The sequence below is a fragment of the Ictidomys tridecemlineatus genome, chromosome 16, assembly GCF_052094955.1.
Source record: "Ictidomys tridecemlineatus isolate mIctTri1 chromosome 16, mIctTri1.hap1, whole genome shotgun sequence".
Lineage (NCBI taxonomy): Eukaryota > Metazoa > Chordata > Mammalia > Rodentia > Sciuridae > Ictidomys > Ictidomys tridecemlineatus.
Window position 1 is genome coordinate 13163136 of NC_135492.1, and position 22013 is coordinate 13185148.

Consider the following 22013-nt stretch of genomic DNA (forward strand, 5'->3'; position numbering starts at 1 on the left):
ATTTAAAAAGTGAGTGTGTGTGTGTGTGCGTGGATGTGTTTGGTTGTACTTTTACATGAGAGGAACATGTGGTTTTAACATGAAACTCTTTAATAAGTATTTATACCTAATGCCAGATGTGAAGATGCATGTTCATAATCTGAGCTTTTTAATAGGCTGAAGACAAGAGGATTAATATATTTAGAATAAAAAATATAAAGGGGAGGTGAATGTTGCTCAGTGTGTAGGCACTGATGAGTTTTACCCTTGATATTAAGAAATCTTTGAAATTTTGTTTATTTGTCTTTCATAAGCATATACACGTTGAAAGCCCCATTAAGAAACTTTAGAGTGTGATGTCTCTTCAGTATCTGCCATGTCTTTGAGTGGCTATGAGGTAACAATTACATGAAGTTGACCCAAGGTGCCCACAATTTCTATGTTTTTTGAATTACTTAAAGAATGCCAACCTGTGTGTGATCCTCTCTTCCTACACAGCAGCTTGTGGCCAGGGAATGGAGCACCTTGTTGGACTAGCTAGATACTCTAGATACTCTAGAGATTACAAGAATATCCTTTATACATTTCATCTTAATAGATCAGATATTGGAATATCAATATTATATTTCCCAAATGTTAGGTTAAACTTTTCAGGAACGCATTACTGCTCAGATCTATTGATTTAGTAACTTAAGAGAAAGACAAATATAATTTTGTCCTACTCATGTAAGGAAGATTGATTATAAGGGCACAGCTTTGAAAGGAGAATATGCTGTAGCAAGGATTTAGAAAAAAATATCCTAGTGTGTTTGTGCAGATGTCTTTAAGGAAAAACTCACTGTATGCTAATTGAAAGACATAATATAATGCCTCAAGTTTGGGATGGTAACTAAATATTTAAGTAAATAGCATGGTGGGTTGAGCATGTCTCACTTAGTCTAACATTTTTATTACCTATAAAATGCAATTTATCACTAATATTTGAAAGATTTCAACAAGTTTCCAAAGAGAAAAGATAGAGGCCAATATCAAATAAAATTGTATTTAAACTAATGTAATTTTTTGAGCCTGTAAAAGAACATCATTGAAGGTTAACTAAGATTTTTATTGTATCTGTGGCTATATTTTTTTTCTTGCTGTGTAGCTAGTTCTGGAATTTCAGATTTGAAAAATTCAGAGATAGGTTTATTAGCAGCTTTTGATTTTCTAAATCTAAATTGCAATACTTTAAATTAATCAAACGTAAGATATGGATACATCCAAAATCTTAGGCTGTCTAGGGTTTTGTTTTAGAAGAAATGGCAAATAAATGAGGTAAAAAGAAAATAGACCAAAGGAGGTTGGAACATTCATATTTTGGGGGGCATATGAGGACATGCCAGTAATCACAACAACCTGGATGTTGAGGAAGAAAGATCAAAGTTGAAACTTAGTGTAGCAACTTAGTGAGAGACAGTCTCAAAAAATAAAAAAAATTAAAAGGCCTAGAATAAATCTTAATTTTAGAATACCCCTGTACCAAAAAAAAAAAAAAAATCAAAATTCCAAATGAAGGATCGTTTACCCTGAAGCCAATGAATACTTAGGAATTTTAAGAAAATTGTGTGTATTTTGGTTTGGGCTGACATGAGATGGGTCAATATTCTAAGGGTTTCACATAAAGGAAATTACCTAGAGAATAGTCAATTGTTTTTTTAACAAATATTTTGTCTTACCCCTAAATGTAAAAGTGTTCAATTAAATATTTTTTATAAAAAAATAATGAGAATATTCAAAATGAGTATCTGAATCAGCATATGTAAAACAGTGAGGATCTTTTAAACCATATTGGGAAGGGGGCTCTTCTGTAGCAGAACATAAAAATTAGAGGTAATTCAACTAGTTATTTCCTAAAATGGGCTATATAGTGTCCCATTTTCCTCTTATATTTTTTTTGTTTTATGCAAGGTTTCATTTCTGAAGTTTCAGATTTGCATAACTTTTAATATGCTGGTATACATAAGTGTCTTCTTTTATATCAGAATAAGTAACTTGAGTAAGTAGATGTAGAGACCCCTAATTTATAGGAAGTGAATCATAAATATAAATATTATACTATTTTTGGGCTTGAAACTGGAACTTCAGTTAGTAAAATTTGATAGTAGTGAACACCAAACATGTGAGATCTGTACTAGATGGTATAAGAATTATTGAACTACTAGATGTTGAAATATTGGTTGTTGTGCAAGTTTGCACATTTGGTATCAAAAGTGGTTGCAGAGTCCGGAGTGGTGGTACAAACCTGTAATCACAGTGATGTGAAAAAAATGAGGTAGCAAGAAAGTAAATTTGAGACCAGACTCATTAATTTAGAGATCCTAAGCAAATATGTAAGCCCATGTATCACATTTTAAAAAAATCAAAACTTCTTGAAATGCATTTCAAGGGTACAGTGCCCCTGGATTAAAACTCTAATTAAAAATCAAACAAACAAATAAACAAAAAACAATGCTCTTTCCGAAGAAAGACATCACAGATCAGAATGTTAAACTAACTTCATATATGCATTGGTTCACCAGTGATAATTGAGACCTTGTAAAAAGGAGTATTTGCATGCTGTCAGAGAGGGTTTAGGGTGCCAGAACCTTTCAGAATTTTTTTCTTAACTGCTTAGTATTCTCTCACTTTATACTTTGAAATGAGCCAATTGAAGATACATTTTCACAGTGAGAGTGGTTTTACAAATTTGGGAATGTTAAAACTGAAGTGTCAGTTTCCTTATGAACTGAGAGAATAACCGTCTATTCACTTAATTTGCTTTTTTATTTTTAATTTTGTGCCATGTAATTTGACCCAAGTACCTAAGAGTTTTGTAATAGTTTGATAGTTAAAAATTTTATTCTTTTGTTTTAGAAGTGAATTTTGATGTTGTGGTCTGCAGAAGTAAAAGTAATTTTTTAAATAGAGTATAGATTTATGGTATATTTAAATAATGAGAAGATAGACAACTTTGGAGATAACCATTCAAATAAATATGTGGACTGTTGAAAGTTTGGTGTGTCCTTAGTGATCTCTTATGTCTTCTACACACTGCGATGACCACTGTTGTATGAGTATAGTTATTACTTATAATTTTGCTATGCATGTCTCAAGTATCATTGCTTTGTTTGGTTGTGCTTCGTTTGGATATTCAATAACTAATTGCAACTATGATTTATCCTTTGGAATTATGTTGGATATTTTCCCACTTTATTGCTTCAGTGTTTTGTTTCACATGTGCTGCTCCCTGGGTTTCATTATACCAAAATGATCCACCAATTTTACTGCTTATAATGAATTATTGATGCTGGTTATATAGCTCAGTTGGTAGATTGCTTGCCTTTCATGCACAAGGCCTTGGGTACAATCCCCAGCACCACAAAAATGTATCTTATTGAATGGTTGACCTCACTACCTTATGTGAAAGCCACCTCTTTTAACTCTCATTAAAATTGTATGAAATTAAATACTATGTCATTAATCATATGATTTATGTGATATGTATTTACTCATTTTTATTTCAGGAGCCATTGACATTAAGGGATGTGGTCATTGATTTCTCAGAAGAGGAATGGAAATGCCTGGACGCTTCTCAGCAGACTTTATATGAAGATGTGATGTTAGAGATCTGTAGAAACCTACTCTTTATTGGTGAGCCTAAATTTCATTCAGAACTTCTAATTAAAAACCAATATTTAATTTTTTAATTTATAGAGTACCTTCTGCCAGAGACAAGAGGCAGGAAAGGTGTCATAGTGACAGGGAGTCCAAGCTGCCAAGCTTTATTTATATCAATCGGTTAATTTAGGTCATTGGCATCACTTCTATATATTGTTCACTTTATTTCTAGGCAGGTTAGAAACTTAGCAACATTATGCAGCTTATTCCTCAGTTACATACTAACTCCTAATGTTAGGAGTCTTGTGTAGCTCTCAAAAAATTCCATTGTATAAACTTACTGTTATGTGGACAGGTTTAAGCTCAGTGAAACCTCGTGCTTATCTATAAAGAGAGTTCCTTAATTCCCAGGAGCTGTGTGCCAGAGATCTTGTTTTAGGCTGATAAGACTTTGTTACAGAGCCTTTTCAAGCAGGGAATTGCCATAGCAGCTTGACATTTACACATGTATTTTATTATTTTAATAGTTCCTGGGGAAATTGCAGGGCATTCTAAGGGTGGGAAACAGAGTGCCTGTTACCCCTGGGAGTTTCCTCGCTAGAGGAATGCTTCTCTCTATATTTCCACAATCAGAATCCCTACAGAGTATTCCACAATGCCTGTGAGGATACTTACAACCTGACATTTATTGGTATTTTGGGGATCCCTAGAAATTTCTCTCATTTCCAAGTATTTCTATGTAAAACCATTGTAATATATTACTATTATATGAGAGATTCTTTAATATAATTTAAATATTTATTCATTTAAAATTTTCTCATCAGAGCTTTATATGAATGCTTATATTGGATATTCTGTGAAATTTTTCCTCCATGTAATCAATAGCAATATTTCACAATACCTGATTCTAGTGATTATGTAAGTATTGCTGATCAATGGTTTAAAGAAGAATTTTCAGAGCTGGGGCTGTAGTTTATTCGCAGAGGGCTTTCCTCACATATGTGAAGTACTATGTTTGATCCTTAGCACTACATAAAAAGCAATAGATATAATGAATGCATTCTGTCCACCTATCACTACAAAAAAAGTTAAAAGAAATATTTCTATTGTAATACAAGTGTCCAGAATTTTGTTGGTTACATTTTTCTAATTATTGTGGGTTTTTTAATTTTTTTTTTATTTCACTCTATAGAGAGCTTCAGTGTTGTTCATTAGGTTTTCTCACTTCAGTGATATTGTTTTTATTTCTATATCTGTATGTTATAATTGAGTAGAAATTATGATTTGTCACTTTAGGAAAACATTAGTTGAAATTAAACTGCACATGAACCATGGGCCAATTTTCAATCAAGTTTTCTATGCTTTTACTTACATGTATAAATATTACTCCTTTTTATATATGATTTTTATATAGTACCTTGATTGTTTATACTCAGTTCTTGTGCTTAATCATATAATGTGTCTACCTGCATGCCCACGCGTGCGCACGCGCGCGCGCACACACACACACTCGTACTGCAGATTGAACTCAGAGGTTCTTGTAATATTGAGCTACATCATCACCCCTTTTAGACTTTTAGTTTACCATAGACACTCTTGTTAAGTGGCTGATGATGAAATTTTATTTCCATGCCTCAGCCTTTCTTCCAAGTAGCTAGACTTAATGGCATATTCATTATGTCTCTATATATGAATCTGTTCTTTTGTCTAGGAGTAAGAATTTATCATTTTAAAGGTACTATAGAGATGTTTCCAATTTTGTTTATCTTTCATGTATTTGTCAGATTTTTAATTGTGATCAAAACTGTAACTGTGTAACTTTCCTGAACTTACAGTCTTATATATTTTGAATTTACTGGTCAGTAGTCCTCATTTAAATTGTTTTTTAAGATTTTTTTTCTAGAAATTATGTATCACATATAAACTAAGTTCATTTTTCCTCCAAACAAGTGCTCCTTTTTCTCACCTTTTCATCCATGATGCCCTTATTTTTGGTCTCTATATTTGGCTACAGTAGATATCTTTCATACATAAAATTACCTGGTATTTTTTTGTGTATGTAAATTACTATTTCACTTAATATACTATCTTAAAAGTTGATCATTGTAGATATTATATAATTTCTTATCTTTGTAAAGTTTTAAAACTTCATATTCTATTCCAAATTGCCTTCATGTAGTCATGTTAATTGTAAGTTGTTTTGCTTGTCACATTGATCTCTATTGAATGTTGTTTTAATGAGAATACATCTGGAAATATATTTTGATTTGATAATCACGTTGATGGCTAATTGACATGCTTTTAGTTTTATCACTCATGCCTTCCTTATTTAACCTCAAGTTAGCATAAATGTTAAAATATTGTAACTTTTATTATATTTATATAAGAAAGCATTTTTTAATTAATATGTGTAGTTATGTATGCACCCAGTATATTCCCTAGAATTGTTCAAATAACTTATTTTCTACAGGCAAAAATAATGTTGATTTTTTTGATTGGTGTTACATGGACCTCAAAGATTACTTTGGGTGCTATAGGCTTTTTTTTCTGTAGCAGATGTGTTTAACCTCTGAGCCACATCTACACCCCTTTTTTGTGAAGGGTACTGGGGATTGACCTTAGGGTCACTTGCCCACTGAGCTACATCCCAAGCCCCATTTTGTATTTAATTTAGAAACATGGTCTCCTTCAGTTGCTTAGCACCTTGCTTTTGATGAGGCTGGATTTGAACTCACAATCCTACTGTCTCAGACTCCCAAGCTGCTTGAATTACAAGTGTGTGTTATCACACCTGGCTGGCAGCTGTTTTTTATATTTCTTTTTGTTACAATGCCTAGATAAGTTGCTTATGGGCCTTGATTATTTGCTGAATTTGGCTTTAAACTCATATTCATGAATTTTAAATATCACTTTTTCTTTTGATTTCCAACTTATTATGTTATGTTAGAATGCAATGTCAGTATTGTAATATGTGTTAACATTTGTTTTGTGCTTATAAACTGATATTTTTGGAATAATATTCCATTGACTATAGAGAATATATCCTTTAAATTTTTTTTATTTTATTTTTTTTATTGGTTGTTCACCACATTACAAAGCTCTTGACATATCATATTTCATACATTGGATTGAAGTGGGTTATGAACTCCCAATTTTTACCCCAAATGCAGATTGCAGAATCACATCGGTTACACATCCACATTTTTACATAATGCCCTATTAGTAACTGTTGTATTCTGCTACCTTTCCTATCCCCTACTATCCCCCCTCCCCTCCCCTCCCATCTTCTCTCTCTACCCCATCTACTGTAATTCTTTTCTCTCCTTGTTTATTTTCCCATTCTCCTCACAACCTCTTATATGTAATTTTGTATAGCAATGAGGGTCTCCCTTCATTTCCATGCAATTTCCCTTTTCTCTCCCTTTCCCTCCCATCTTATGTCTCTCTTTAAAGTTACTCTTTTATATTCCTGCTCTTCCTCCCTACTCTGTTCATCGTTGCTCTCATTATATCAAAGAAGACATTTGGTATTTGTTTTTTAGGGATTGACTAGCTTCACTAAGCATAATCTGCTCTAGTGCCATCCATTTCCCTGCAAATTCCATGATTTTGTCATTTTTTAGTGCTGTGTAATATTCCATAGTGTATAAATGCCACATTTTTTTTATCCATTCATCTATTTAAGGGCATCTGGGTTGGTTCCACAGTCTAGCTATTGTGAATTGTGCTGCTATGAACACCGATGTGGCAGTATCCCTGTAGCATGCTCTTTTAAGGTCTTCACAGAATAGTCCAAAAAGGGCAATAGCAGGGTCAAATGGTGGTTCCATTCCCAGCTTTTCCAGGAATCTCCAAACTGCTTTCCAAATTGGCCACACCAATTTGGAGTCCCACCAGCAATCCACAACTGTACCCTTTTCTCCACATCCTCGCCAGCACTTGTTGTTGTTTGACTTCATAGTGGCTGCCAATATTACTGGAGTGAAATGGTATCTTAGGGTAGTTTTGATTTGCAGTTCTCTGACTGCTAGAGATGGTGAGCATTTTTTCATGTACTTGTTGATTGATTGTATATCCTCCTCTGAGAAGTGTCTGTTCAGGTCCTTGGCCCATTTGTTGATTGGGTTATTTGTTATCTTATTGTCTAATTTTTTGAGTTCTTTGTTTACTCTGGATATTAGGGTACTATCTGAAGTGTGAGGATTAAAAATTTGTTCCCAGGATTAGGCTCCCTATTTACCTCTCTTATTGTTTCTCTTGCTGACAAAAAAACTTTTTAGTTTAAGTAAGTCCCATTTGTTGATTCTTGTTATTAACTCTTGTGCTATGGGTGTCTTATTAAAGAATTTGGAGCCCGACCACACAATATGTAGAACGGAGCCAACTTTTTCTTTAATCAGATGCAGAGTCTCTGATTTGATATCAAGCTGCTTGATCCATTTTGAGTTAACTTTTGTTCATGGCGAGAGAAAGGGATTCAGTTTCATTTTGTTGCATATGGATTTCCAGTTTTCCCAACACCATTTGTTGAAGATGATATCCTTCCTCCATTGCATGCTTTTAGCCCCTTTATCAAATATAAGATAGTTGTAACTTTGTGGATTAGTCTCTGTGTCCTCTATTCTATACCATTGGTCCACCCGCCTGTTTTGGTACCAGTACCATGCTGTTTTTGTCACTATTGCTCAGTAATTTAGTTTGAAATCTAGTATCGCTATACTGCCTGATTCACACTTCCTGCTTAGAATTGCTTTTGCTATTCTGGGTCTTTTATTTTTCCAAAAAAATTTCATGATTGCTTTATGTATTTCTACAAGAAATGCCATTGGGATTTTGATTGGCATTGCATTAAACCTATAGAGAACTTTTGGTAATATCGCCATTTTGATAATGTTAGTTCTGCCTATCCATGAACAGGGTATATTTTTTCATCTTCTAAGATCTTCTTCTTCTTCTCTCTTTAGGGTTATGTAGTTTTCATTGTATAAATCTTTCACCTCTTTTGTTAGGTTGAATCCCAAATATTTTATTTTTTTGGAGGTTATTGTGAATGGAGTGTTTTTCCTCATTTACGTTTCAGAAGTTTTGTCGCTGATATACAGAAATGCCTTTGATTTATGCATGTTGATTTAACATCCTGCCACTTTGCTGAATTCATTTATTAGTTCTAGTAGTTTCTTTGTAGACCCTTTTGGGTCTTATAGGTATAGAATCATGACACCTGCAAATAGTGATAATTTAAGTTTTTCTTTTCCTATTTTTATGCCTTTAATTTCTTTCATCTGTCTAATTGCTCTGGCCAGTGTTTCGAGAACTATATTTAATAGAAGTTGTCGTAGAGGGCATCCCTGTCTTTTTCCAGATTTTAGAGGGAATGCCTTCAACTTTTGTCCATTCAGAATGATGCTAGCCTGAGGCTTAGCATAGATAGCTTTTACAGTGTCAAGGTAAGTTCCTGTTATCCCTAGTTTTTCAAGTGTTTTGAACATAAAGGGATGCTGTACTTTCTCGAATGCTTTCTCTGCGTCTATTGAGATGATCATATGATTCTTATCTTTAAGTCTATTGATGTGGTGAATAACATTTATTGATTTCCATATGTTGCATTCCAGGGATAAATCCTACTTGATCATGGTGCACAATTTTTTTGATGTGTTTTTGTATTTGATTCACCAGAATTTTATTGAGGACTTTTACATCTAGGTTCATTAGAGATATTGGTCTGTAGTTTTCTTTCTTTGAGGTGTCTTTGTCTGGTTTCAGAATCAGGGTGATGTTGGCCTCATAGAATGAATTTGGAAGAGCTCCCTCTTTTTCTATTTCCTGAAATAACTTGAAAAGTATTGGTATTAATTCTTCTTTAAAAGTTTTTTAAAACTCCACTGTATACCCATCTGGTCCTGGGCTTTTCTTTGTTTGTAGTCTTTTGATGGCTTCTTCAATTTTATCCATTGATATTGGTCTGTTCAAATTGTGTGTATCCTCCTGACTCAGTCTGGGCAAATCATATGACTTATGAAATTTATCGATGTCTTCACTATCTTCTATTTTCTTAGAATATAGGTTTTCAAAATAATTTCTAATTGTCTTCTGTATTTCTGTAGCATCTGTTGTAATATTGCCTTTTTCATCCCGTAGGTTAATAATTTGACTTCTCTCTCTTCTTCTCTTCGTTAGCACGGCTAAAGGTCTGTCAATCTTATTTATTTTTTCAAAGAATCAACTTTTAGTTTTGTTAATTTTTTCAACAGTTTCTTTTTCAATTTTGTTGATTTCCACTTTGATTTTAATTATTTCTTGCCTTCTGCTACATTTGCTGTTGTTTTGCTCTTCCTTGTCTAGGGCTTTGAGATGAAGTGTGAACTCATTTATTTGTTGTTTTTTTTCTTTTTTTGAGGAATGACCAACAGGCAATTAAATTTCCTCTTAAAACTGCTTTCATTGTGTCTCATAGATTCCGATATGTTGTGTCTGTATTTTCATTTATCTCTAAGAATTTTTTTATTTCCTCCTTTATGTCTTCTGTAACCCATTGATCATTTAGTAACATATTATTCATTTTCCATGTGATGTAGGATTTTACCTTCCTTCTTTTATTATTGATTTCCATTTTCATTGCATTATGATCAGATAAAATGCATGGTATTATCTCCACCCCTTTATATTTACTGAGGGTTGCTGTATGGCCTAATATATGGTCTATTTTTGAGAAGGATCCATGTGCTGCTGAGAAAAAAGTATATCTATTTGATGATGGTTGATATATTCTATATATGTCAGTTAAGACTAGGTTATTGATTGTGGTATTGAGTTCTATAGTTTCTTTATTCATCTTTTGCTTAGAGGATCTGTCCAATGGTGAGAGAGGTGTGTTGAAGTCACCCATAATTATTGTATTGTGGTCTATTTGATTCTTGAACATGAGGAGAATTTGTTTTATGAATGTCGCAGAACCATTATTTGGTGCATAAATATTGATAATTGTTATGTCTTGATGGTTAAATGTTCCTTTTAACAGTATATAATGTCCTTCTTTATCCCTTTTGATTAACTTAGTCTTGAAGTCGATTTTATTCGATATGAGGATGGCCACCTCTGCTTGCTTACGAGGACCATGTGCGTGGTATATTTTTTCCCATCCTTTCACCTTCAGCCTGTGTATGTCTTTTCCAATCAGATGTGTCTCCTGGAGGCAGCATATTGTTGGATTTGTTTTTTAATCCATGATACCAGCTTATGTAGCTTTATTGGAGAGTTTAAGCCATTAACATTCAGAGTTACTATTGATATATGGTTTGTACTTCCAGCCATGCTTGATTATTTATCTTTTTTTCTAAAAAATTTAGTTTGTTCCTTCATGATTATCTTTCCCCTTGTCCTTTGTCATTACCGAGGCACTTCCCACTGATGGTTTTGGTTATTGTTTTTCATTTCTTCCTCGTGTAGTGTTTTGCTCAAAATGCTTTGCAATGCTGGTTTTCTGGCTGCAAATTTTTTTAACTTTTGTTTATCATGAAAGATTTTTATTTCGTTGTCATACCTGAAGCTTAATTTTGCTGGATACAGAATTCTTGCTTGGCATCCATTGTCTTTCAGTGTTTGAAATATATTGTTCCATGACCTTCTTGCTTTCAGCGTCTGTGATGAAAAATCCGTTGTTACCCTTATTGGTTTACTTCTGAATGTAATCTGTCTCTTTTTCCTTGTAGCTTTTAATATTTTCTCTTTGTTCTGTATATTGGATATCTTAATAACAATGTGCCTTGACATTGATCTACTGTGATTTTGTGTGCTCGGTGTCCTGTATGCATCTTCAATTTGTATATCTGTTTCCTTTTTTATTTCTAGAAAGTTTTCTGTAATTATTTCATTCAGCAGGTTACTCATTCCCTTGGTTTGAATCTCTGTACCTTCTTCTATCCCGATGACTCGTAAGTTTGGTTTTTTTATGTTATCTCATAACTCTTGGATGTTTTTTTTCGTGATTTTTTACCAGCCTTTCTGAGTTGGCTAGACTCTTTTCAAGATGATATATTTTGTCTTCATTATCTAACGTTCTGGCTTCTATTTGGTCCACTCTGTTAGTGATACTCTCAATTGAGTTTTTAATTTGGTTTATCGTTTTCTTCATTTCTAGAATTATTGTTTAATCATTTTTTATAATCTCTACCTCCTGATAAACATGCTTAACTTCTTCTTTTATCTGTTTATGTAATTTATTCTCAATGTGTTCTTTCACTGCTTGAATTTGCTGTCTTGTATCCTCTTTAAGGTTCCATTTCATCTGTCTAAGGTGTTCCTGGAGTTCTTTATATGACCATTTTTCTGATGACTCTAGGTCCTCCTGAATATTTAGGCTATCCTGCATTTTTTGTACTCCTTTTCTTCCTTGCTTTTTCAAGCTGCTCATGTTACTTCTTGTTCTGTCTGACTGCTGAGTTACTGTTTACTCCTATAAATTTATTTGATTCTTGGGAGGAAAGGTATTAGCAGGGAAGGGAAGAAGTCATTAAAGAGAATGAGAGTAAACAGGTAGAATTCAAGGATGGGGGAATAAGAAAATTGAAAAGAAGTGAAAAGACAAAAGAAGAAAAAAATAGAAAATAAAAAAGAAAAAAAATTAAAAAAAAATAATAATAAAAAAAATTAAAATTAAAATTAGAAGAAAAAAATTAAAAAAAAATTGTAAAAAAAATTAAAAAAACAACAAGAAAGAAAAATGAAAATGAATGAAAAAACCAAATCCAAAAAAAAGAGAAAAGAAAAAAAAAGACTCATAAATTCAGTCTTGGAGTTTGATTAACTTCTCTTCCAGTAGATGGCGCTGTGCCCACTAGGCCAATTTTCTCCTGTCAATAGGCGGGAACCAATCACTGTGTAGCAGTTCCTCCTCCCAGACTTTGGCGAGTCTCCAATCCTGAGTGCCTAGGGCCTCCTCTTGTGTCTAGTCACTCCCCCACTTTTCCTCTAGCCAGGCCCCTCTCACGGGTGCCGCTCACCACAATACTGGCTACACGCCAGGTCTGCTGCTCCCGGGAGCCCTGTTTTCATGGACGATTGGGCACACTCTCCAAGTTTGCCTTTCCCTCAGGCCCTAAGTTTGTAGAGCTTGGGGCTGAGAATCCTCAGCGAATTTTACTTTCTTTCCGGTAGCCACGCCCCCAGTAGCTGGTGCAAGAGACCTCAGCTTTCAGCTCTGGTGGGAGCGGTAGTTTTGCACTGCGGGTCCTGCACCACGTCTGATTCCCTCTGTCTGGGAGGGGCCCTTAAGGTTTCCATGATGTGTGGAGAGGGAAGACTAGGAAATTACACACCTGTAGCCACAGGTTTCAATGAAGTTATCTCCTCTGCCACAGTCTGATGACGTCAGTTCTCTGCCATGGTGGTATCTCTTGCAAATGGCGACAGTTCATTTCCTTTGGCGAGTGACCAATGCAACGGGTGGGTCCTTACTGTCCCTCTCAAGCTCCGTTTGAAACCTGTGGCCACTACCTATGAATGCTCGGTAGGCATTTACCTTCCTGAGATCAGAGGGGCTTACCAGTTGTTTCAGCCAGAATGATAGGTGCTGAGTCACAGCTGTTTGTGGGAAGCAGGTGAACAGGAGCTTGAATTCAGCCTATCCAGGCTCAGTGTGTGTTCTGAGAGGCCCAGACTGTTTGCCCCAGATCCACATAAACTCAGCATTGCCTAGTGATCCTGAGCAAACACAATTTAGGTTGTTTATGACTCCCTATTACTGCACAGCTGAAGAGGTCAGAGGCTTGATCTCTCTGCGCCCGCCGCCATGTTGGAATCCCTAAAGTTTTTTTTGAAAGTTTTTTTCTTTCCCGGAAGTTAACTATGCAATGCTATTTTTTCTTCTTTGCATTAATTGTGGATAGATGTCTCGTATTATTACTTTGTTGCTCTCTATGATGTTCAATTTTGTCTGTTTTTTCTTTCTGTATATGAAAAACATTATTTGAGTTACAAATATATTCACTATGATTGTTTCTAGGAATTTGCCATATTTATCTTTATATAATATTATGTTATGTTAAAATGCAACATCATTATTGTAATATCTGTTTACATTTGTGCTTATAATCTGATATTTTTGGAATAATATTCCATAGACTATCGAGAATATTTCCTTTAATGTTTTTTTGAAGGTTTTTTTTTTCCCCTAGGGTAACAATGCAATGCTATTTTTTATTCTTTGAATTAATTGTGGATTAATGTCTCCTATTATTACTTTGTTGCTTTCTATGATGTTGAATTTTGTCTGTGTTTTCTTTCTGTATATGAAAAACATTATTTGAGTTACAAACATATTCACTATGTTTGATTCTAGGGATTTATCATATTTATCTTTATATCATATTCTACTTTGTCTCTTATTTATATAAATATTTTCAATAATTTTGAATGTAATATTTGTTTTATCCTTTTGTTTTTAGACTTTTTGTGACCTTATATCTTTTGTAGATTTACATCTAACATAGTTATCATATTTTTAGGTTTAATCTTGTTAGTCATATTGTGTTTTAATTAGTTTTTTTTTTCAAAATAGTTTATTGATACTTAAATTACTGATGAGAAAAAAACACATATTTCTACAATTTTCAAGTATTGTTAATTTCTTATATTTTTTTTACTTTTAAAATATGCCTTAATTTGTAGTTCATACATTTTTACGGTGGTATTTTTTTCTACTTTTTTTTCTTTGATGTTGATTTTTTCATTACATTGGAATTATTTAAGTGCTTAAAAACAGTAGAATAAATTGGAAATAACATTCTTATATTCTTAAATGAATATACAACTAATTTAATTCCACATACTTTACCAAAAGAATAGGTTGTTATATTTTATAAATGTATGATATATGTTGATACATTCTATTGTCATGTATAACTAAAGAAAAAATAATGAAAAAAATAAAGTACTTAGTTTGCACTACATTTTAATCTGAATTAATTTTGGTTTCCTAAAACAATCAGTGTTTACATATGTTTCCATGATTTGTTATTGACGTCACACCTGCTTTTCTAATTTATACTAATTAACAAAGATTTATGATAATTTGTATGCTTTAGTTTTCCACATAAAATAGTAGAATGAAATGTTTTATGTACAACAATGAAGGTATAGTAAAATATACATATTTGTATGTATTTTTCTTTTCCATAAAAGCTTTCAAAGTTTATATGATTTCTGTTGTGTAGATTTATTTTATTGGAAATATTCAACTGATTATTTCTTTTACAGCAGGTCAAAAAATAAAGCAATTTTTGAATATTTTCATATCTTGAAAGATGGAGTTTATTTTCAAAATTCAAAATAATGGTATTGGTAGATAAAGCATTCTAGGTTCATATTTTCTTTTCCTTTCAACATTCCTACCTATGTATCCCAATTTCGTTCTGGAAGTCTTCTGCAAGGAAATCAACTGTTAATAAAAAAAAAATATCTTTGTAAATAAAATTTCTCTTTTAATATCTTTTTATATCAATTTTTGTTGAAGAGTTTGAAATATTTGATTATAAATTGATTAACTTTTGTCTTTTATTTACTTATTTATAGGGAACTGAACTCAGGGCACTAAACCATTGAGTCACATCACCAGCACTATTTTGTATTTTATTTAGAGACAGAGTCTCACTGAGGTGCTTAGTGCCTCACCACTGCTGAGTCTGTCTTTGAACTTGTGATCCTCCTGTCTTAGCCTTCCGAGATTCTCCAATTAAAGTTATACAACACTGTGTCCAGCACTACCTATTTCTTTTGATTAATTTTATACATTGATATATTTTCTTCCTCAAATTTTTAATTTATGAGACTTTGTGTGTGGGTGGGGAGAAGGGGATGTGCTGAAGATCAAGGCTAGCCTTGTTCATGTGAGGCAAGCAATCTACAACTTAAAATGTATCCCAATTCTGAGACTTATTTTAAAGAACATTTCTAGTATAAAATTTCTAATTTTTCTGTTGGTTTCTTTTGTGAATTTTTAAAATTATCTTCATTTTTATTTAGTTTAATAAATATCTCTCAAGTGTTTATTGGGCATTGATTAGATAATTAACAACATTAATTTTCCGACTCTCAATTGTTTGTTCACTTGAGTTGATTATATTCTTTGTGTGAGCTATTATTTTCATTGGGATTTTTCTATTTAAAATCTGTTAAACTAGACCATTATAGTCATTTTGTAAAATATTTTGAAGTTAGAATATAAAAGAAAAACATGTCACAAGCAATGATATATAAATGTAATTCCATATAATTGAGAATGTAAGGCAATGGAAAGCCGGTTTGAAATAAATTTCAGCATTGTTGAAATAAACTGTCTCAAAAAAAAGTATAAACATAGAAAGGTCTATGGATGTACTTTAGTGATAGAGTACCACCGTGTTTAATCCTAAGAAATACTCTCCAAAAATATAAAAACATAACTAAATAATAAATTTATATTCTGCAACATTTGAGTCACAGATAAAGTTTAAATATGTTGGAGTGAAGAGCTGTGGTTGTAATAACATCACTCAGTTTGAATGTTGTCTTCATCTGTGGTGCTATAAATTGGTAAGATGATTTTCAAGGTTCTCACTGCTTTTTTCAGCATATTGTAGTAAATTCTATATATTTCTTGACTATTAATGGCCTTGAATCCTACTGTTCTTTGGCTATTCCCTCCCCACCTTGATAAAGTTTTGTATATTAGAAGAGTATATTCACCATAGTGTTGTAAGTAGAATAACTTACTATTTCAATTTTTTTCAGGTATGACTTCTAATCCAAACCAAGAATTTTCAGAAGAACAAGAAATAAATCATTTTTTGCAAAACTTGATAAAGAGCAGGTATGTATACCAAGACAGTTAATACTTAATTTTAAACAAGAAATAGAAATTAAAAGAGAGGGAAGTTCAGAAAATTTTTAATAAAGAGAAAAATATCATGAAAAATTATTTACACAGAAAATTGCAAATTCATCAGGTTATATTATTACCAACATCTCAGAAGACTGACTCCTCAACTTGTGCCAGCCACTTTTTGTTTGGTTAAAACTTTTAAGTACATTAATTGTAAAATATTTACTACTCAGTATTTTGTGTAAAACTACTTACAATGCACAGTATTTTCAAATGCAGAAACATATATCAAACTACATGTATATTCAATGTTTACAGGCCATTATAAAGTTGAATCTTTAAAATACCTTAAGGAAAATAGTGATTCAACCAGTTTACTCAGCTTTACAAATAAAATTAGAATAGAAATGGGTATTTTAGTGAAAAGAAATCTAAACAGTTTTAAAATGCTTATTAATCAGTTTTGTTTTAACTTTTAATAATCTCTATGTGATTGCACATTAGATCACAGTCTACAGATCACTAATACAAAATTGCAATATTCAAACCTGTCTTTTATATGAAGTAATAAAGAGGTGATTTTCCAGACAGTATAGACAAATTGTCTCATTATTTAAACAGATGAATAGAGTTTCTACTTAGAGACAAGAAAAATACTTAGATTAAGAAGAAATGGAAATGCTCCAATACGCCTCACTAGAACTTTCTGTTGAAAAAAACTATTGAGTAATTAAATATGTTTAAGATTAAGGTTTGGTAGGCATTGCTTTTTAAATGCAATAATAATTGATAAAAGAGAAGAGTAGCCGTTAGGTCCTTCTAAAACACATCGAATAAGCATACAGCTCATCTTTCATGTACAGCAGGTGAAACAAAGGAAAGACTCAGGAACTTCTAGCACAGTCTTTCAGAAATCCAAAAGCCCAAATGGCTTACAGGAATGCATCACACCCCAAAAGGAGATATGAGGGTCTTATGAGAACAGTGTAAGTGTTCTGACACTCTTCTGGGCTCATGCTAAGGGGCAGAAAATATGCCTGGAATATAAGCAATAGGGAAAGTGTGGGTCTACTGAAAAACAATGAAGGACTAAAGCTTCTAATTCTAAAACTTTTAAGACAATTAAGACAGCCACATTGGTGAGGTAAGACCACCTTTGAATGGGGCATGGCTTACCATAAAATTTCCTTTACGAAACAAAGATCTATAATGTCTTTGTCATTCCATGATTCTGTCTACTGTTTCAGAATACCATTTTTGTAAACCCTTCTCCCTGAAACTTGATGGTTTGAGTCAAGGGTGCTTGTAAATGTTTATTTATAATTTTAATTTAACTTGAAGCAGTCTTTGTGTAGTTACCTATCTATTTATGGCTCATAAGTTAACGTAATCATTCCATGTCATGGGACCTCAAACATCCCACCTGAGTCATATCCTTCTTGGAAAGTGATGAGCCACCTGAAAAAAAAAGGAATATCTGAAATAAATAGGAAAGGAAAATGAGACAAGACCATAACTTATGTTAAAAGAGGTAAAGCACTTTGTACATTCTCTATACCACATAGGATCTAAAAAACAATGACTAGATAATTTTTCTGTTCTTTATTTAAGGGAGTGTACATCAAAGTTAGGAATGAGATTTCAACAGGAAGAGTCTTTCTTTAGACAGGTTGGTTGGCATTCTGGCAAGTCTCACCCATCTCTTTGATGATAAGTGGCTATGTGGCTCCAATGGATTATTCCATCTCCAGTGCCATTCTGAATTTAGTCAAAACTAGGTAGTAAAAAACATGTACTGGACAGTGTCCAACCAGCTGGATTTCAACTATGAGTTCCCAGATACCAGAGTTTTTTCCCTAATGGATTTCCATGCTTTTTTTTAATTTCATGCACAATTTATAGATATATTTCAGCAGCTCCATCTGACATTCACTGCTTCATCTTTCATACCAATAGGGATTTTGACCAGACTCCCAAGTGAATATCCCAAAAGATCTATGCATTCTGTGGTTTTGAGTTGAATGGGAAAAACTTTCCAAGTGTGAGACCCAGAGACATCCTGGATCCAATACATGTCCCCAGTGAACTAAATCCTGTTGCCATTAGATTTTTCTGAGGCTCTAGCACTACTCACCTGTGCATCTCCAGAAATATATTTTCAACAAATCAAAATTATACTCTAACTGATTTCAGTGATCTTGTTACATAGAAAGAAATTTTAAAACACTTTCTGTGATAGATATTTTCACTGGAAAGTTGAGCAGCCCAGCGCACATGCAGTTTACTCTTTGGCTTAATAAAGAATGCTCTGGCACGTAAGCACCATGATTATGGCCCAGTGCCAGCAGGATTCCCTGAACATTAAAACTAGAAAATAGTGTGTTGGAGGCAAGGTGGAACTGTAGGGATATGGGACATTGGTTAACCTGGAGAGAGACAACAATACATATGGCAATCACATTTGAGGACCCATATGTGCTGTTCAAAATATTTATACAGCATTTTGTAATTATACCCTTCCTCTAAAAAGTGAAACATTTTCTATATAGTTTATTTCATGCTTCAGTTAGTCACTGGAATAATTTGAAATTCACCATTCTGTAAATATCCACAAATATTTCTTAGAAACGATAGAAGGAGGAGAAGGAGGAGGAGGAGGAGGAGGAAGAATTTCTTAGTTTTATTTGTCTGATGTTAGTTTACAAAAAATAATGCAATGAACTGTTTCTCCTTGTGGCAATGCATGGAATTATAATGAATGTGGGGGTATTTGTACATACCTACTGTTGTTTAATTTAAAGGTAGATGTAGATACTCAGATATCTATATTTATGATAAGTCTTTCAGGACCTGTAGACAATCTCTACACTAGGTAATTAGCAGTATATTAGAGTTGGTGTAAAACAATGTAAATTCTGTGAAAGTCATTAAAATTTACTTTTTTTTAAATCCTAGAAAACACCCATGTGATCATTTCAAAGAGCTTTACAATGATAAAAGTGAAAAAAATTTTAATTCATGCCCAAAATGTATTTATCCAAGCTTTCATAATCAAGTGACAAACTACAGATATAAGGTATGTGAAAGCACTTTTAATAAAACTACAAGAATTTCTGAAGTCCAGAGAATTAATATTTGTGGGAAGCCCTACAAATTTAAAAAATATGTGAAAGCATTTAAAGATTCCTCAATTGTTTATCAGAGCAGTAAAAAATGTGAAAAATAGTGTACTCAAATTCCATCTGTTACTAAAAAACCATAGGCTTTCCAATGGAGATATACCTTATAAATTTACAAAATGTGAAAATGTCTTCAAGTGTTGTTCAAACGTCTTTAAACACTATATTAATCATACTTGATAGAAAATCTGGAAATGTAAAGAAACTGTCAAAGCTTTTAATAAAACATCATACATTACAGAATACCAGAAAATCTATACTGGAGAAAAGCCATACAAATGTAAAGAATGTGGCAAAGCTTTTAATTAAAAATCACAACTTACTGGCAACCAGAGACTTCATACTAGAGAAATACCATACAAATGTAAAGAATGTCGCAAAGCTTTTAATCAAAGATCACACCTTACTCAACAACAGAGAATTCATACAGGAGAAAAGCCATATAAATGTAAAGAATATGGCAAAGCTTTTAATTGAAAATCATACCTTACTCAACTCTAGAGCATACATGCTAGAATAAAGCAATACAATTGTAAAGAATGTGGCAAAGCTTTTAATCCAAAATCACTTCTTACTCAACAGCAGACACTTCATACAGGAGAAAATCCATACAAATGTAAAGAGTGTAGCAAAGCTTTTAATCAAAGATCACACCTTACTCAACACCAGAGTATTCATAGAGGAGAAAAGCCATACAAATGTAAAAAATGTGGCAAAGCTTTTAATAAAAAATCACAACTTACCCAACACGGGAGACTTCATACAGGATAAAACCTATACAAATGTAAAGAATGTAGCAAAGCTTTTAATCAAAGATCGCACCTTACTCAACACCAGAGTATTCATACAGGAGAACAGCCATATAAATATAAAAAATGTGTCAAAGCTTATAATGGAATATCTCTCCTTAGTCCACACCAGAGACTTCATACAGTAGAAAAGCCATACAAATGTAAAGAGTGTAGCAAAGCTTTTAATCAAACATGGCACCTTATTGAACACTAGGGAATTCATACAGGAGAAAAAGCCATACACATGTACAGAATGTGGCAAAGCTTTTAATCGAAAATCGTTTTGGTCCATCTCCTGGAGGGGTCTCAGGAGAAGAACAGATGGTGAGGATTCGGTGAAAGAGGGTGGAGAAATAACACAGACAAAAGTGAAGGTCCTGAATCCCAATCTTTACTTCTTAAGTTAATCATGTATACTTTTCATTTTAGCAGGCTCACAGTATTTTGTGGTTACAAAACAGGAGTTATTATTTAAAGAAACAAAATATTATGTAGCTACAATTAGATAAAAAGAATGTATCTTGGCTTATACATTGGCAAGCATTTTTACTTTCAGTTTGCATTTTGCTTTGAGCTGTTTCTGCTTGTTTAGCTTTTAATAATAGTTAGAAAAGTCCCAGATTATTGGCTTATACCTTGACTATTATTTCTTGACTTATGGACTAGAACCGGTGCCATGGTTATGGCAAGTAGTTAACTTGAAACGAGAGGCTACTAATTTTAATCAATCAAGAGTAAGAGCACAAAGTATTGTGCACAGGAACAAGAAGAAGTTGCCCAGTACCAAGCACCAATCTGTCTTCTTAATGTTAAATTTTTTTCTCTAGATTTTAATTTAATTTCTCAAAAACTTCCTTGACTGTTTTTCCTACAGAAGGTTTCTCATTAAACATTAACAATTTATGCTCTACAAGTGAATCATTGCATTCATTGAAAAGAGATTTATTCTTTAGAAGTAGTTGCATTAATTGGGAAAATCATGTATTTTCCTTCATACTTAAGGGTCATATGAGAAGTTTCAACTCTACTTGTTAAAGGAATACAAAAAACCCCAGCCCATTCCCAGAAACATAGTGTGCTCCTCCAGAGGATGGATGCCTTGCGCCATCCACTTCAGTAGGGCCTTGCCATTGCCTGAGTCAGGGGAGAGGTGCAGCAGAAAATCACAACTTTCTCAACATCAGAGACTTCATACTAGAGAAATGCCATACAAATGTAAAGAATGTGGCAAAGCTATAAATAAAAAATCATGCCTTACTCAACAACAGAGAATTCATACTGGAGAAAAGCCATACAAATGTAAAGAAAGTGGCAAAGCTTTTAATAAAATGTTATGCCTTCCTCAACAATAGAGAATTCATACTGGGGCGAAACCATACAAATATCAATAATGTGGAAAAGCTTTTAATTGAAGGTCACTTCTTAGTCAACACGAGAAACTTCATATGGGAAAAAAGCCATACAAATGCAAAGCATGTGGCAAAGCTTTTAATCTAAGATCATATCTTATCTGACACCAGAGAATTAATACTGGGGAAAAGCCATACAAGTGTAAAGAATATGGCAATGCTC

The 22013-nt window shown here is 33.1% G+C and overlaps 1 long non-coding RNA gene and 1 pseudogene across 1 annotated transcript in view; both read left to right on the plus strand.

Annotated features, from left to right (window-relative positions):
* Positions 1-16459, plus strand: part of LOC144371332 (uncharacterized) — a 32120-nt gene extending 15661 nt beyond the window's left edge. The window contains exons 2-3 of the long non-coding RNA XR_013431418.1: positions 3522-3648; positions 16381-16459. This is a non-coding gene — a long non-coding RNA (uncharacterized LOC144371332). The remainder of the gene's footprint in view (positions 1-3521; positions 3649-16380) is intronic.
* Positions 16460-17398: 939 nt separating this feature from the next.
* On the plus strand, positions 17399-20848 carry LOC144371204 (uncharacterized; annotated as a pseudogene).
* Positions 20849-22013: the final 1165 nt, after the last annotated feature.